Source organism: Phalacrocorax aristotelis, chromosome 1 (assembly GCF_949628215.1).
Source record: "Phalacrocorax aristotelis chromosome 1, bGulAri2.1, whole genome shotgun sequence".
NCBI classification, from domain to species: Eukaryota; Metazoa; Chordata; class Aves; order Suliformes; family Phalacrocoracidae; genus Phalacrocorax; species Phalacrocorax aristotelis.
Genome location: NC_134276.1, coordinates 103957474 through 103975300, shown reverse-complemented (window position 1 = coordinate 103975300; position 17827 = coordinate 103957474).

Sequence of the window (17827 nt, the reverse complement as noted above, 5' to 3'; positions counted from 1 at the left end):
TGCCATCTCTCATCATTATCCTTCACAGATATGTCAAAAAGCAGCAACCTTTACTTTTCCACCTTTTGCAGCAGATATGCTTTCCTGGACAAAAAGAAATTGAAATCTTGATAAAACATGTGATTCAGAGATGACAATTGTCTTCCTCTTAAAAAAAGAGTGTTGAAGAGGCATCTGAGGCTCCTGTGTAGTTCCAGCATAGTGGAAACTCTCTTTCCTTCTGCTGATCCAGAGATAACTAGCTAAAGGAGGCCGGCTGCATAAATTTCTCCTTTCACGTGGTCTCTGCTCAGAACACAGCATCTGCTCCGAAACCTAATGAGATTTTTGAATTTTTCCCTTTGATCAGTTGGTGTTTTCAAGAAGTCTCTCTCTATAGTTATATGGCAAGGTTTGGAGGTGCCATTGTGTTGATTTTACAAAGTTTATAGGAAATAATGGAAGATTTGAGTGATCATTTGTGACCTTCCTCAATGCAGAGCTTCAGAAAATATTTTGGGAAAATATTCAAGATCAGTAACATTTGTAAATCTTTTCCAGTTCGCTTCCCTGCTATAAATAGCTAAGGAATCAAGAAAGTTTATTGGATCAAATAACCTAGGTTGGACTCTTCCTGTACTCAGCATCTCAGCAAGGTTAATCAGTTCTCCAGGATGTAACTGAAAGCAGAGTTTAGGATACTCAAGGGAGAATTTAACACTGTGCTATGTAGTCAGCGTTACAGATTTCTTTCATTCATCCCTGAGTAAAGACCTTACTGTGACAAATGATATTCCTATTAATTCACTCTCAGAGCATTTGCCCTACAATATTCTTGTTCCTTTCTTATAGAAAAAAGTTGATGGATTCCCTCATATGGGTACAAAAATTTTATCTCTGATGGCTTATTATTTTATAGCATCCTATTGCCCACCCACAATATGAATTCTAACTTGCACACTACCCAAACGTTAGCACCAACTACTTAACATTTACATCTGTCCATTATTGCTGTTCTCTGTTCCCTAAGAAAATGAGGTTATACAGTTGTCCTGCCTATCCATCCATCCATCCATCTGCCTGTCTGACAGTTTTCCCAGCCCCCTAAACAAGTGCTGGCTCTTGGCCAGTTGCAATGACATTTGACAGAAACATTTAAAATGAAAAATTAACAAGCTTCATGAAAATGAAATTGAGGCAAAGGAGACAGACCCAAATTACTGTCACCACTGTGGGAAAGGCAGGCAGACCTCATCCATCGTCCACCTGGCAGCAGTTACCTGGCCAACGAGCCAATACATCCTCGCCTGCCCATCGGTGCAGCAGGGTCCCTGCCTAGCCTCTGCCTGCGCTGTTACTTGCCCTTCATGGTGGCATATGAGTATATGCAGGGAAGAGAGGTTATTATCACAAGGAAAGGGTCTCAAAGACGCAAACTCAGCTACTGGAGCTAGAGGTTCCATTAGTTCTGCAGCTCATGGGACAACCTGTTTCTTATTTATGCGGTGGCTGTGCCTAAAATCTTCTTTTCTGTATCAGACCCCAATTTTCTCAGCACTGTACAAATATTGACTACAAAGACAGACTCTCCTTCTTCCTACCAAAGCTTTAGTCATTCTTATGGCAGTTTCTGTCTTCTGATTGTGTGTCAAATGAAAACAGTAAAGACAACAAATTGTGGAATAAAGATAATATAGAGTGACAGGAGAAACGCACATAAAAAAATGTGTAACAAAGCCAAACCATTGCTAAAGTCTCAAGTACGATTAGTAACTTTGGCTGTGTCACTATATTTACTTCATATTCTCACTGGATGTGTCGCTGACGATACCTTCAGAGGGCCTGATTTCTCAGGCTTAGATGCGCAACGCTGTGAGATAAAGTGAAATCTGTGTACAGGGTTCATACAGCTGCTGATTCAATGTGAATGGCTGAAATTATTGCTCCCTCAGCCAGAAGTTCCCTCCCTGTAGATGCAATAAGATGAGTGAACTGACCATATGCATGCTCCAAATCTGTTATAATGTGAAACAGAATAGGTAGCTTTTATCACACTTGGTCTATTTCTGGTGCCAGGAAATGAAAATAAATCTGTCCTGCCACCTTACAGGCATGATTTTTCCTCTCTCTCAAGGGCATTAAGAGCTTTTAACAAGAAAAGTACCTTTTATTTGAGGAAAGATTGGACGGGGGAACAAAAATAAACATAATGCAATGTCTCAAAAATTCAGTCAACCATGCAATTCTGAATTAACCAGGGGCAGCAAAGCCCTTCACCCCTGTCGGACCCCAAATCCTGCCCAGGACCCTGTGAGACACAGAGGAACCAGAAGGGTGCCCACTCAATGAGTTAGACTCCACCCAGGTTATGTCAGCGCAGCTGGCCCATCCAGGCTCAGCTATAATGTCAATTTTTTCACCTCCCTGAAGCTAACCACATTTCCCCACAAAGTCAGCCTGACACTGTTTCTGACTCTGGCCCTGCCCAGTCAGGGCTAGCCGGTCCCAAAAGGGACTCCCAGTGCCAGCAGACATGTCTTGCTGGGCCATGCTGGGTAGGTCTCCTTAGCTTGAGCACCCCACAAGCTCAGGGTGACCTCTGTAAGGCAGATCCCCTCCTGCCTGACTCCTGTGCAACTGGAGCTGTACTACATAGGAAGTCAAATAGGCATCAGTTTGTGATTCTGTGATTAAAAACCACGCAGGCTCTGAGGGAAGTGTTGGAAACTGTCTTTGAAGGACTATAGAAGCTCACTGGTAGCTACTGGATCACTTCAGCTGTTCATCACAACAAACACAACTAATTCCAAAGCATTAAAAAAAAAAAAACCAAATCAAAACAAGCATTGGGTAAGGAAAGTTATGCTTTATGTAAATAAAATAAATTAAGGTCATCAAAAGTTGAGTCCCCCATTTTTCTCCACATAGAAGCACAGAAAAAAATGTCCAAATCCAATGGTTGCAGGGTTTTCAGTTACACAATCTAACCTGATCTTGGTCAAAAGGATGAAATTCCCCCAAATTGTTTTGTCATGTTTTCTTTTAATTTTACTATCTCCTCTTTCTGCCCTTTGAGCAGTTCAAGAAATCATATGGGGCACTGAGGAGGGAGTTTCAGTACTCTATGCCACTCCATGACAGCATAAATTTCAGAGAAAAAATGCGCAGGAACAGAAAAGACTTCTTTTTTAACCTGAGGAAGGGTTAAACCCCTTTCTCCTATCCACAAATCAGTAAAAATGGGAACAACGTTGAGATATCTTTGCCCTAATCGTCTCTGCTGAGGAAGAGCATTGTCTGCATCAAGTCACCATACAGTCTCATACCAAAGGACTTTCTTTTTAAGGAAGAAGAAAATTCCATATTCTTGTTTTCATTCACAGTTTCTGCCAAAACTATTTGCAGGTGCTCTCCGTGGGTGAAGATGAAGAGCTCTTTCATCTACATGTGGTTACTTTGACTTCATTTCCTTCAATTCATTCTTTCAGCTGCTACAAATTATTTCTTTTCACACAAACCTTCACCACCTGTTATCAAATTCCTGGCACTGTGTGGCCGACTACCCACAGCAATACTTACCACCAGTGTCAGCACCGGAGCTGAGCATGTCTTCTTCTGAAGGACAGCTTAGTAAATGGGCTCTGTTTACTTCTGACTCATTCCTACCCCAGGGCAATAGCACAAGCGAGTCCGACTGGAAGAAAAAAGGAAACACCACTCACTCATGTATGGTTTATTTTGAAATAAATTTTCAGGAAAAAACACAACCAGTACAGAGAGAACAAAACAGGAGTTCCACTGCTCGCTTTTGGCTGCAAAACGTGTTTTGCTGTTGCAATTATCCCTTATGCTATGCTGTGGTATATTTTCAAATTAACAAGGCGACATGCTGTGACAACGTAAATTGAACAGAAAAGAAAAGAGTCTTCCCAGCAAACATTTGGGTAATGCAGGTCAGTCTGTAGTCGACCTTGGCCATCTCTCTGGCAGCTGACCCGACTACTGCAGGGTTGGAGCACTGCTCCTGTAGTCAGAAACAGAAACCCAGTCCTTCTCCAGAAAGAAAAGATTTTCCATTTCACATCATTTCTGGAGCTCCCATCTTTCTGAGCATTCAAATATGCATTCTCCTTTCAGCCAGTGTTATTTCCCTGTCACTCACCCACACAGACCTTTTCTTGTCTAGCTCCCTCATGCCTTCACTACGCATCTTAAATTCATTACTTACTGCTTACCTCCTTTGGGCAACCGGTGGCTCTCTTTCTGGTTTGAATGTGTTGCTTCTGAGACAATACACTTACTGAACAGGGTTTGATGGCTTTAATGCAACGCCCTCTCCAGCGGTAATACCGCTCCTCAATGCCTGGTCCGTGCTAGCTCAGGAATCACCGGCAGCAGGTCAGCCAGCCTTGTACATGTGTCCTCAGGTGCACCCTCTGATTTTGTGCACACACGAGTGGTTTGGGTGCTGCAGGAAAACTATTCTGCACTAGCTAGTCTCCTTTAAAGGAAAATGAGTTCTTACTGGCTTTAGGGATAAAGAAAAGTAGTGAAATAATCTTTTTAACATTTTGAGATATTAACTTAGATTTGGACAAAGAAATCAGATGACAATGGCTTTCTTTCTGCTTTCTTGTCTTTTCATCTTTTTTCTTCATCTTTTTTTCTTTCATCTTTACCGCTCTCTCTTTTTCTAATCTTTTAATCTCTTTTGTGTTCGCCACCTGCCTTTGTGCTCCTTGGTCTTGCACACCACCAGCGCTTCCCTCCAGCTTGGTCCCACTCGGAGCTCAGGGCTGACAGAAGCCCAGAACTGGGGCAGGAGAGTTCAGTGCAGGGCAAGGTTGGCATGGACAGGCTGTGCCCTAGATTGCTTAGCACATGAACACAATTCATTCTCTTCTGGGACACAAGTGCAAAAGTCTGATGGTTTTTCCTAAGCATAAATCTCCCAGTTTGGTCTGGGGAGAGCTGTCTGAAAGGCTACAGCCCAGTGCTGAAGAGGCACAACTAGTTTTTGTTTGTTGATAGAGATGGAAGTAGCTTGCACAGAGAGACAAAAAAAATGACTGACTTTTGAATAAGCAGGTTTCATGCCATGACTCCATAGACATCTTCTACATTGCAAACCTTGTGCTTCTCAGCTGGATTTTGCAGGCTATTCACCACAACCTGCGCTCACTATTTGCTCCAGCAACGTGCTTTGCTCCCAGGGACGTGCAGAAAGGTAGCCCACAGCAGCGGTGCTGGTGGGCACCAGCAGAGCTGGTGTTGGCCCAGACTGAGTGCTTTCCCTACTCACAAATCCTGACTGTCGGCAGGTCTGCCAGGTTTCTGGGAAGAGGGCTTTCACCTTTGCAAGCAGGGGTCTGTGGGAGCATACAGTCTGTATCAGTAGCACCTTGCTCATCACAAAAAGCCACGGGAACTGTAAAACGTAATGTATTCTTTGTGTACTTCTTATGAGCACTAATGCCTCTGGGGTATAGACCCTGTTTTCCTTCATGTTCTCTTTTACACTAGTGGCATTTTATCAGGTTGATAATTCAGCTATATAAGAATCCCCCGATATCAGCATTAGTTTTGTCAAATCCCTTATCCACTGTGTGACAGGCATTTTGTTGAAACAATAAATCCATTATGTCAACACAATTAATTCTGTTCACTGACTAAAACATTCTGTTGAGGAACAAAAGGCATTAACCTAATATCTTTATCTAGCTGACAAAACCCAAATTAGTTCAGAGCCTTTGATGTCGTTGTGGCTTACACCAAGGAAAATCCTTCTTGTCGACATACCATTTTATCATCATTTTGCGGGGAGTCAGGACACATGGGCTTTACCAGGGCTCTACTGAGCAACACAGGGAAATTTATTGCATCTGCTTGTGCTTGCATTTCCCTCTGTCTGTCTGGACGTGGGCTTCTGCAGAGAACCGTTTTTAATTATGTGCTTGTACCATGACAGTCTGTTCCCTGGGTCAGGAAACATCATTTCACTGGGTGTTTATTTTTATAACAAAAAAGGAAAGGAATGGGTTCCATCTCTGCCCTTGCAGCACCACAATAAGTGCTTGATTTCTCTTGGCACTTCTTAATGCTATTATAGGCCAAATCACTTTCAAAGTCATTGGTGAACACAAGGGGTTTTGGGGCTCCAAGTTTCTAAATGAGATCAGCTATCCATGCATGTCTCCATATGCCTTAAAGAAAGTCCCTTTCTTTTCACATGTGTGTTTTTTCCTACAGCCACTGAAAATTAGAGGTTCAAATTTCACACTATTTCTTTGGGGAAATACTTCATTACAAAGAAACCTCAGGTTTCACTGGAGCCCTTAAGTGAGCTGCATATGCACAGGGAAAGGAAGCTTTACACCGGGGTAATGTTCTCTTTTTTTCCCCTTCTCCTCAGAAGAGGTGAATTATGTTATGAGTTTTTTTAAATCAGCAAAGTAGTCAGTCCTGCCTCCCTGGAGGCTAAGGTATGGCAGTGGTTTCCCTCAGCTCCTCCTGGCACTGGGAGAGCTCCTCTGCAGTGGGCCTGGGACTGGAAAGTACGAGAGCAGCTGATGCAGACAGACCCAGCCTGTTGTAGAGGACAGCCTCCATGAGCTCGGATGCGGCCAGGATGCAGGTACAGAGCAGGACCACCGCTGACACCAGTGCAGCAATTCCTTTACCACCTGTGGACGCATACATCAGGACAGCAGCCCTCTGGCCATAGGAGCAACCCACGTGCAGAAGTTCAGATTTGTTTTCCCACAAGCACAGAGTTTGTGCAGCACTTCCAGTACCCCATTTGGCCAAGCCACACGAAGTCAGGGGCTCCTCTGTTCATCCTCTGAGGAGAGTCCTCATTTAAAGGTGCCCATTTTATTTTGTGCTAACAGCACTATACACAAGCATGCAGATTGGCATTGTCTTTTTGCTGAATTGAAAGGTTGTTATGGAAATGATTCTGGCTGAGATTTTCAAATCTGAGATTTATCAACTCAAAGCTAAATCCCTGGTCTGCCAGAGAAAACCTCTGCATGTCCCAGGTTTCCTTTCCTTCTGTGCCCATCTGGAAATGGCCATAGGGTCAACTCTTTTCCTCACAGTGACAATAAAGATATCTCCTGAGGGCAAAGAGGGTTGTAAAGTGCTACTGAGTGCAGTAATCTGAGTTAGAACTAAGCACAAATATACTTTTAGAAGATGGACATTTCACAGTGGTCACTGGGCCATCCACTTCAGCTTTCTTACGTACCCTGAAAGTAGAAGGACACCATCTGTCTTTGAAGTACCGTAGCTCCCACACACAATACTTCAAACACAGGTCAGGGCACGGGGCCTTGTGAGATTCATCCTAGCTACTTGCTGACTTCAAAACTATACTTGCCTTATCTATGGGACTAACGCTGGGTAGCAGATTTGAGAGATTCATTTTAAAAGAAAAAAAAATAGAATTCAAAAGATGCTTACAATAAACATTCAAGGAAAATCTTTAAATTATACTTCATCATGTCTAATCTAAACCTTCAGACTGCATGCCTACATTTCTTTTTCAAACTCCCAGTAGCTAGGTTTTTCTCCTTACACTGTCTAAAATGCAGCAGTGTAGTTCCACGCAATGCAGATAGAATGACTGTGAATTGTGTGGTTATCAATAGATTCCTGATTAGGAAATTTTCTTCCATTTATGCCTGCAGTGATTAAGAAATATCCAGTGCCCTCTTTCATTTTTTAAGAAATCTTATTTTTTTTCTTCTATTCTGCTGGAAAATAATCTGTCTTGGTTGATCTGTGATCTGTCCCTCTGCTGTGGTCATGCATTGTTTTAGAGCAGCTTGTGAATCACAGTTGTGAGCTGAATTTCTAATGTACTTATGCATATGCTTACCTTTGAGCTGGCAAGATCAATAACGCTGTGTTTAAGTACATGATTAGGGCCTTTGCTGGACTGAGACCAAAGCATTCAGAATCTACAAAGCTGAATTCTTGGTGGGTAAGTGCTGTAATCTTTAGATTTGTTACAGTTTTTTAATTTAACAGCCAAGGCCTTCTCATTTATTAGGTAGCTGTTGTCCCCTAAGCATATTGGCTATGATTTTTTTTTTGAGCGATCACCTCAACATTCCCGCAGACCTCATCTGTTGTATCAGCTAAGGTAGCAGCTCTCTGAACTTCAGAGGTAGTAGAGAAGTTATCAGCAGGATCAAATTACATGATAGCTATTTCGCTAATTTGGTTAATGAGATGCTTTTCCAGTGTGAGGCAGATGTTGCCTATACACAGAGGCACAGAGAGAAACCTAGGTCTCTGGAAATAGAATTACTGCCTTCGGGAAATGTTCTGCTCAACGTACTTGCAGATGCTCATGGGAAGCCATCCTGTTTTACCTAGCTGAACTCAGATAATTGGCTAGGGATTTTCTATCTCCAATTTTAAACTTTTCTGATATTACCTGGAATGCTTCAATATTCGGTCTCTGCAGTTTTGCTGTGTTTCCTAAGCTCTGTTCACTGAAATCAGCTGCAACATCTCATTAAAACATTGCTTGAAATAATTTCACAACCAAAGCCAATCTGTCTAATGTACTGTCATAATATTTTAGATAGCATCTGTACAGAGGTCCCTTAAAAAGAAATAGTTCTAATTGTGTATTTTTCTTCTGTTATGTTTTTCAACTTATTTGTCTAGTATATTAAATCCATTGTACACAAACTATTCATTCTTCCTAAACAGAAAAATTAAGTTAAGCCTTCAACACAAAAGATTTCACTTCCAGACACAGAAACACCTCTTGGTTTTAGCAAATAAAATGTTAGAACATTACACAAAAGCGTGCAAATACTTCTGGTCCGATAGGACAGGACCAAAAGGTGGCAATGCCACATTGAGCTGCTATTAACTGTGGTACTGGGAGAAGAAATACAGACTCATTGAGTCACAGGAGAATGGCTGAGGTTGGAAGGGACCTCTGGAGACTGCCTAGTCCTAGCCCCTGTTCAGAGCAGGGTCTCACACACAGCAGGCTGCCCAGGGCTGTGTTAGGCTGGGTTTTGAATATCTCTGAGGATGGAGACTCCACAACCTCTCTGGGCAACCGGTGCCAGTGTTAAACCAACCAACCTTAAAGTAAAAAATTAATTTTCCTATTTTCCAAACAGAATACTGTATGTTGGAAAAACATTCAGCTGTGGTCTTTCACAGAGGGCTGCAGAACTGCCCTCAGGTCACCATGAAGTCAGCAAAATACTGGCAGTCCCAAGTGCAGGGTCACAAAAGGGCATCAGGGTGAGAGACACCCAAAATTGTAGTGAAGTAAGATGGTGTCAATGGCCTTTTTGAAATGGATTAGCATTATCACAGAAGTGAGTTATTGCCACATTATTAGCACATGGCCCTGCCTCAGGTTCCCCTGGGTCTTGGCAGACCAGTTCTGGCAAATCTCCTGTCGGTACCTTAAAGTGCTCCCATGACAACCATCCCCAGCTGCAGGCCACTTGCCCCAGAGCAGACGGCTGTGTGGGCTCAGGAAACCCACTTTTTCCATGGCTTATGCTGAGATGGATGGAGGAAGGGGCTGCGAACAAATACATTTCTCTGCTGACCTTGCTGTGGCAAATGTGGCTGTGCACAGACACACAAACCAAAGGGGTGACAGCAGTAAGATTTTAAAACCATTTAGCAAATATGACTGGGACTTGTCTGTCAAGTCCCATATTTAAAATGGCATCACAGATGAAAGACCACATAGTGCAGTTTCCATAGGCCACATGTAGGACAAGAAGGGACAGTGCACTTGTGGAAGGGTGCAAGTGAAATAAAACAAAGTTTGGGGTTGACAAGAGGTGCTGAGTTGCTTAATATAAATGCGTGATGTGGGAGCAGTGGGAGGGGAAATTGCTAACTGATGAGTGGTGCCGCAGTGCCAGGTTCCTGAACCACCTTGCAGTTCCAGTTTTGGTCACCAGCCCCATGCATGTCCTCTTGGGGGACATGGCAAGCTTACTCCTGTGGTTGAGGCAGACACATCAGGACAGCCCACCATATAGCTCATCACTGGCCTTCATGGGTGCCTTGATGGCTGAGAAGGAAGGTAGAGAAATTACTTTCTCTGGGTCCTTGCACTGGCCCTGGTCAGCCAGAGGTCCTGGGCATGGAGGACCCCATCGTTCTTGGGAAGTGGATGGTGATATGTCAAGTATGGATGGGCACAACAAAGGCATGAGATGTTGCTGCAAATTTTTCTTTGCCAGATGGTATTTCAGGAGCCCACACTTGCTTTCAGGAAGGCAGCTATTGCCCTCTGAAGACTCATTACTTCCCTACACCGAACAGTCAGTGGCTAACCATTTTGGGATGGCACATCCACCATGTACCACACACAGGTCTCCATGCCTTCCTCCAAACTCTTTAACTTAGACTAAGTGACTAGCAAGTACCAACAAAATCACCTAAGCATCTGCTTTCCAGCGTTTCCAAAACCCAAATTAGCTGTGATTACACAGGCCACATACACAGCACTTGTCCCACCGGTCCTATGGCAGGTGTCGGGTGGAGTGTGCCTCCAGCCCTCTTACTGAGGAGGGCAGGTAAAGGGCTGTAAGCAGCACTGCCAACACTGCCCTGCGCAGCCCCTGTGAGCCATACCATCATGGCTAGAGCAGCAAGGATGGGGTATTTTGACAGCTGTATGCCCTGCCCTCCACCCCCAAAGCACACAAGCAGGCCATCCACATCCTGGCTGCTGCCAGAGAGGAGCATGGCTGTGCTGGGTGTGCAGGGATGGACAGGCACATGAGGACACAGATTCCTCTCTGCAGGGTGGCAAATGTCAGAAAATTAATGAAAAGCACCAAACGGCTGGTCAGGTTTATCTTTTCACCCTCTTCTCTTGCTCTCCAGCAGCATTCGGCCACAATATCTTTTGGGCAAGCACATTTCCTTTGATAACACGTCCCCAGGCTCTCTCTGCCCCCTCCCAAGCACCATGGTGTGCCCACAAGCATGGCCTCAACCACCCTCAGGAGACCTCACAGGCCTTGTGGTGGGTGGCTGGGTGGGGAAAAACACTTCACAAAGTGGCTGCACAGAGGCTGACAGGAGGGAAGTTTGGTGGGTATCTTTCTCCCCATTTCCCAGGGTGAAGGCAGGGTATTTGTGGGTTGTGGGTGACGGAAGATGGATGAGTAGCTCGGGAGGTGTGAGAGAGACACAGCTATGGGGAAGCAAATGTGTTCAGAGCACAACAAAACCATGCTCCCCAGGAGGCCCAGTGTGGCCCCTAAGCATCAGGGAGATGAGCAGGGCTCATCTGGAAAGCAGGCAGGGATGGAAGAGGGCAAACCACGACAACAGCACCAGCATCACTTGGTGGATCCCAGTGGGGACCAGCAGTGGTAAACACTGGCCAGATCACATTACTGAAGTAGCACACATGATGCTCCACCACTGAGACGAGATAGCTCCAGTCATGCCCCTGTGAGCAGAGCCTTGGGGCAATATGGACGCCTAATCATCGGTCATCAGATCAGCATCACTGAGGCTGAGCAATGCAGCAGAGCCAAAAGAGGGCATGGTCCAGCTTCAGGGGCAGGGCATCCTTCCCATCCCTCCTCCTCCAGGAGGCTTACAGCAAACCTGAAGATACATTTGGCCTCTCCATTGCCTGAGAAGCACTTCAGAGTGCTGTGAGACCTCTTGGTGTTTCCAGAGCCTCTGTTAGCACATGCATCCACAGCAAGACCTGGAGGTCTCAACAGCTGCATGGCTGAGTCATTGCTTCAGACCCTCATGTCCATGTTCAAGGCCAGAGTGCATGAGGTGTGCTCCTGGAGCAGATCCTCCAGTTTCTCTTAATCCAAAAGTGTATCAGGTCACTGGAAGCAGAAGCCTCCTGCAGTGTGAACCAAGGCAGGGTCACTGGGGGTGACTGGGATGTTCTAATGGAAAGCATGCCCCAGACCCAGCTAAACCACTAATGCAAATGTGCACTGAGGGCTCTGTTCTGCACCTGTGTCTTGGCTGATCCAGTATACCAGCTTTTAAGCAAAACAGGACTTTTATGAGAACCAAAAGCACTGGTTAACTGATCCTTAAAAGAGATTTTGTTGTGAAGTCCCATAGGGTGGTGCGGGGTCTTTTCTTACACATTTTGAAACTCAGACCTGAATCAAAGTCCAGAAGGAAAAAGGAAAGAAGGGGCTTCTTTACAACTTGTTCATCTTTATTATTTGAAGGCAGGATTTTCAGAGACAAATGTTTGACATTTGACTAGGAAATCTACTGTCACACACTGCAGCCAGGAGTCACCAATTGTTCTCTTGAAACTTTCATAAACGAAAACTGCAAGACTCATTTACCTAACTAAATACTCAGTGCAATGCCACAGCACAGCAAAAACAGGCAGATGAAAACACTGAAACCCACTAATATCATGCAACGAGCTACACAGAAGCGTGGTATGATGTGGCTGTAAGCTGCTGGGCTTTGTGCTCAGCATTCAAAAGATCATACATCAGCACCGTTGTGATAACAAGACTTTTCCTCCTTTGTTCCTCTTGCATTACCCACTCAGAGATCCATGGTGCCGCCAGGAGAACTGATGTGGAACCACCTCCATTAGCAGGAGAGCGAGCTACTCAGAGGGTGCAGAGCTTACTGTCGAGTAGGTACCTCCACACTTTTTTAATAAGCAATTATAGGAAACAAATACAACCCAGGTCCTATTTTATCTGAAGGCACAACAAGGCTTCCTCAGAATTTCAGAGCATATCATGTCACCGTGCACTGAGCTGCATTTATTTAGCAACGCAACTGGGCCACAGCTAGTTCCTATGCGTCCACTGATGTTTCTCTGCAAGAAGGGAAAGTTAAACCTCGGATCAGGAAAGACAAATCTGTAGTGTGAGAAATTAGTAATTTCTGTAAGCATCAAACAGACAAAGGGCTGAAATCCCCTACCACGCTGAAGGAAAGGTATATTTGTTGGAAATGTAGTCTGTAACGCATCTCTCTGTGTTTTGACTTTAAAGGAGAAAAGTAAGCCTGTTTTCTCTCTGGAAGAGTTCTTCTCCTGTCACCAAAATGACAGAGAGACACCGGTCAAAATGGTTGTAATGGGTTTTTACCACGCAGCGCCTGAGCATGAGAGGTGTTTACATGTGCACAAGGTTGTTTTGTCAGCATTTCTGTCTTGCCCTTGCACTGCTGTATTAACAGTCCCTTCAGGCTCAAATTCAGTTGTATTTAATTAAATTAGCAAAGTGACATGGTCCCTTCGCATGACTAACATTGGTAGCTTTCAGAAACACATAGCACATATAATGTCTCAAGGATGTTCAATTAATAGCCTGCAAGTGAGGCTGGCTCTAATTGCTCAGGCAGTGATGAAGGAGCTGTAAGAAGAAAATGCTCCATCAAAACCAGAGATCACAAGTCAACTGATACAGCCCTCAAGTTTGTGAAACCGTTGTTTTTAACTCCAAACAACTCCAGTGCTTTATGAAACTGGAGAGAAACCGTTTCCCAGCTGTAAAAGCAACATAGTTAAATTTTGGAATGATTCTTCCTCATTTCTTCCTGATTTCACTGCTTTCAGGACCAGAGAGGAAGAATCCAAGAGAAAGCTTAACCAATATACTATGCTTCTTACAAACAGACCTGTTTTGCCACCCCAGGTGTAACTTCATTTAATGATAACAGGGACATTGTTCAGTAGGTGGTAGGACCAGCATTGCACACTGATGCTGCAGTTTTTGGCACACAGCTGCGGGGATTACTTGTCTTTGTCATGATACTACTCTAAACTGTTGCATGTTTGTGATCAAAGTTTTACTATCCTGCAAGTTTCTTCCTCATTCCCCAGTATTAGTCTCTCCAGGGGTGGGACATTTTTGTGGACTGACAAAGTACTGGGGATAATATTTTTGCAAAGTGTTAATTCCTTTGATTCATGCTAGGCACACCCTTTGCCTACTGCTGCTGTGTATATTATATTTATTTCTTAGTGTAGAGCCATAAGGCAGCATTTTAAAGCATGCACAGTTTAAAAAAGCAGATATAGGTGTAGAGGAAGGGAACTGTTACCCAGCTGGTACCATAATGTGTCATTTGTTTAGAGCCCAGTCATAAAACCAACCAGGTGAAAGCAGCAGCATCCCTGTAGATTTTCAGCACCAGAACAATCAGAGATCTTGCCCTGTGCTGCAGAACTCAGCCTAACGCAGGGTTTAAACATTTGACTGTGAGAACCTGGCATAGCAAGCAGAAAAATGGAAAGCCCCCCTGGAGCAGGTGAGACCCCTTGCCAGAACAGACCGGCTCTGTATGGGGCAGCTTGTCTGTGCTGCCATGCCCCACAGCCATCACTGTGGATCAGGGCAGCACTCTGCAGGTTCAAGCTATTCAGCCTAAATATCCTAAATAAAAAAGTCCCTCCCTGTAGTAACTCTCCCACAACTGGGATTGTGGATTGTACTACGTCATTTCCTTTTTCCTGAAATTCTCTCTTCGTTTCTTTCTTCAGTTCCCAATGACATTGTCCCATTACCCGCCCCCAACCCAGTCTTAAGTCTCCACACTGATGTTTATGACCTTCCAACCTCTGCTCTTGCCCCAACATACTGAAAAATCTCCTTGGGCCATCCACAGAAATAACACCAATTGTAGCTCACTGCTAGGGACCTTTCCCTGCACCTCCCTGAAATCAGCTCTTGCAGCTCCCTGGGGAAATGCAGAGAGCTGAGCCCCACAGCTCCAACCTGTCTGTACCACGCTGGGGTGAATTTTCACAGACCTATTCACTGTTTTTAAAATGCATTTGCTGTGCAAATGTGCAATTTTTATCCCAGTACTCTTGTTTTTATTTTACTTTTAACAACAGCTTGTTCTTCACTTTTTAAATGGGAGGCAGAAGAGCAGGGTCACTTAAAAATCATTTTTTTACCAACTGCTCATTTTCTCTTGCTTCGTGAGGTTTTGAGTGGGCAGAGGATTGGATTTTCTTATCATTTTAAGTAACTCTTTTTTTTGCTCTCTTTATCTCCTTTTCCTGGAGTATTGCAGTGTATAATTCAACTAAGCCTGCTATTGCAGTGACCTCAGAGAAAGCAGATACTCTTCCTCTAGTTCAGCCTTTTAGTTTTTTACTGGAGCTCCAAAGAGCTTTTTTTAATGCTGTATTAGGAACTTTTGGGAGAGGATGAAGTAGGTTCTTCTGAGCTCCATTTCTACAAAGCTTGCTTCCACATACTTCTGCCTTCTCCAATAGCAGGGCTTTCCCCAAAACCCTCTAGTATCATGGAACACTCTTGAATGCTTTTCACTTACCATTTTTACGCACAGTGCTGCAGTTCTCAAAGCAAACTTCAGGGACACTAGGCTCTTGCCTTGACCTGCCCAGCCGCTGCTCAGCTGGGGTGTTCTAGGAAGACTCTGAGTACAAATCTGTAAATGGTCTTGGCGAACGGCTGCTGCTCCCACACTGCCTTGCAGATCCTGCAAAAGCAACATGGGAGGCGGGACGTATAAGCCACTGCCGAAATTTGCAGGTACAAAATCTCCTTCTCCTTTATGCCGTATTTGCCTTGTCACTTAAAGCACTGACACAGGCCTCAGGACGGTGCTGAGCAGCTGGCCATCTTCGACACTGCCCATTAGGAGGTGTTATCCCCATCCCTTCCCTCCTTCCTAAAACCTTGATGGGATCCTTCGGTCCCTTTGGAGACTTAATACAAAATAGTAGACAAGACTGAGGGAGTGTCTGCCCTCCTTCGCTGAGGGAGATGGTACCTGCCGATCAGGAGCATCAGTCCCTGCGCCATGAGTGCTTGAACAACTACAGACATCCGAAACTCTCTAATACCTTTTGAGGAGTTAATTCAAGGGGTTTAGTCTCCACTGAGAAGAAGTGAATCTGAACCTAGCCCTGTAAATTACTTTCTCCGACGGAACGCTGTAAAACCCACGCAGCACCCCGTACCAGGCCGGCGGCCGCCCCGCAACGGCGCGGGGTGCCTTGTGCTACGCCGGCCAAGCGGGCGCTGCTTGACTGCCTCCACAGCACGCCGGCCTTTAATTTATTTTCTGTTTATGTGTTTTAATACAGCGGAAATCCCCCGGCTTTTAAACGCGCTCCAAGGAGGGCCCGGCAGCATTTGCAGGGGAAGAGTGACCCCCGCTGGCGGCGGGGCGGAAAGGAGCCCCCGGCCCCGGCTCCCCTCCGCCGGCGCCTCCGGGACTTTCACCCTGAGGAAGCACCGGGAGGGCTATTCCCGGGGCACCGTCCGCAGAAACGCCTCTTCAGCCTCTGCCCTCTCCTGCAGAGCATGAGCAGCCCGGCCGCTTGCTGGCAGCCGTGCTGTGCTGCCTGGCGGGCTGAGGCGCGGAAGCCAGCTGGGCCTCTGGCTCCGCGCTGAAGCTGATGTCGGGGCTAACTGCCTCCCGGACAGTTAGCCCTGGCCACCAGCAACAGACAAGGCTCACATCGTGGTCGTCAGGGGAAAAACTGCTCCGGTCACTCCACCGAAGAGGCCATGGTGTCCTGCAGTCACTGACTGTCAGCTCAGCTTCTTGCAAGCTGACCGTCACAAGATGCTTGGAGCACCTAAGGCACGGCAGAGAGAGCTGAAATCAAATACCAGCCTGCAGGACGAGGCGGGTGGGCAGTACTGCGTGTTGCCTCGGTTGAAACAACAAACCCCGGGGAAACCACGCAGGGACGGCCCCACGCCGCTGAAGGAGAGCCTCGAGGCTCACCGAGTTGCCGTGAAGGAACCCTAAGGAGCAATGAATTGCACTGGGCTGACCCTGCGACTGTACAAAGCCAAAGGTGTTTTCTCTAGGAATTGAAAGGAAAGCTGCTGGAGCCGTGGCTGTGCTGTTAAATATGAAACGTAGCGCCAGAGACTACTCTCTGGCACTGGGGGCAGCTGACCCAGAACCGCCTGTGTCTGTGCTAGGGAGCTCCCTTGAGCGCCACAACACCACACCACAGGCAAAACGTTCCTGTGGCCGCGCGCTACCCTGTGAATTAACGTGGGGGAGCCTAGGGGGCCTGAAAAGCAGAAAAGCATCTGATGAGGGAGGGTGTCTAGAACAAATCTTACAGGTACAACGAATGCAAAGGTTCATCCAGTGCTTCTTTAAAACTGAGGCTTGTGCCACATACCACAGAGCTGCACGTTGGCCCTTGGGTGTGGAGGAGCACTTGGCTTTTTCCTTGCCACACTCCAAGCGCCCCTGTCAGGTGTTGACTGGGAGCCTGCTCTCCTTTCAGAGACAGTGTAGCACATACTTAATATTCTATTCACGCACCTCTGCAGCTTTATGAATCTCAGTTTCTGGCTTTGATCCGGTTCCTGCAACATTAATTAATTTCAGGCCCTCTTGCTCCCTCTTTTTTCAATATGCTATTTCTAATTATTTCTTATTTCCTCAGGCTACCTATTTAATTTCAAACAATTTTTCCCCAAAAGCAGATTCCTTGGCTTTGTAACAATGTGTGATTGTGTACGGGTCATCAGCTAATTGCATAGGTGTGACACAGGGATCTGGCATACCTCTGTAGCACAGTCTACTGGAATCTGTCCTAGCTCTCAAGAATGGCATCAGTACTCGCCTCTCCAAACCGTGCACAGAACTGCAGGAGGAAGTTTCCCTCTGTCTTCCTCTGTTTCACGCAGAGACAGTTGGCTGATGGTAGCAGAGAGTTTTTAAGGCAAAGCAGCAGGAGGGATTTCAGATCTGGTGCAGGAAAGTGCACAGCGAGCTGGCATACCCGAGCCACTTCTCACCGCTTGTGTGCGTGCTCTTCTAGTTGTGTGTGGCTTTCTGCTTGATGCCCTGACTCTCTTTCTTC